The sequence below is a fragment of the Octopus sinensis genome, linkage group LG28, assembly GCF_006345805.1.
Source record: "Octopus sinensis linkage group LG28, ASM634580v1, whole genome shotgun sequence".
Classification (NCBI taxonomy): Eukaryota; Metazoa; Mollusca; class Cephalopoda; order Octopoda; family Octopodidae; genus Octopus; species Octopus sinensis.
This window is the reverse complement of record NC_043024.1, coordinates 18,840,267-18,840,982: the sequence shown is the minus strand read 5'-3', so window position 1 is coordinate 18,840,982 and position 716 is coordinate 18,840,267. Positions and strand designations below refer to the sequence as shown.

The window sequence follows — 716 nt, the reverse complement described above, 5'->3', positions numbered from 1 at the left end:
TGTCTTGAAGGCAATTTTCAGAGAATCATTAAAGAGTCTTCTAAGAATCTCCAAAACCCATCTTTTCGCTTTACAAGAATTGAAATTTCTGATCTAGATTCTCTTTGAGCCATCATCTGCTTTCACATAAAAGCAACAAAATAAGATCTATATTTATTAAGCAACCTTTCAAGAGATATTTGTGTTACTAAAGAAATTTTGATTTTCATCTTTCAGCATGAATTTGGGATAAAATCAAAGATTCTGAGATAAAGGAAATGGATTAATCTCGTAATAAACAGATTAATGTTATATATTTAATACATATACTTCGGCAATACATATACTAAAATTGGAACGATACTGAGAAGATTAGCATGGCCTCTGCGCAAGGATGACACACAAATTCGTGAAGTGTTCCATATTTTTTTTATAAAGGCGGTGCTCCAGCATGGCCACAGTCAAAGTGACTGAAACAAGTAAAAGAATAAAAAGAAAATAATATTGATATACACCCTGGCAGACAACTAAAGATTAACTGCTGAATAAATTCAAAATATTTTTTTATTCATTACACATTTTTTCCTCATTTTGCTGTTCTTTGATATTTTCAAAACGGAATTTGGTTTTAGGGGTTTCTTGGACTGCAAATTCTTTGTGCTTTGACACAGTTTTGAAATGTTTTGTATGACAGTATTTGGTTGTTTTCTTTCTTTTCTGTTTATATCCTTTGTTAG

General features: G+C 30.7%; 1 non-coding gene across 1 annotated transcript; it reads left to right on the top strand.

Moving 5' to 3' along the window:
• Positions 1-303: 303 nt before the first annotated feature.
• Positions 304-408, top strand: LOC115225924. The gene has a single exon (XR_003882967.1). It is a non-coding gene; the product is annotated as a U6 spliceosomal RNA (small nuclear RNA).
• Positions 409-716: the final 308 nt, after the last annotated feature.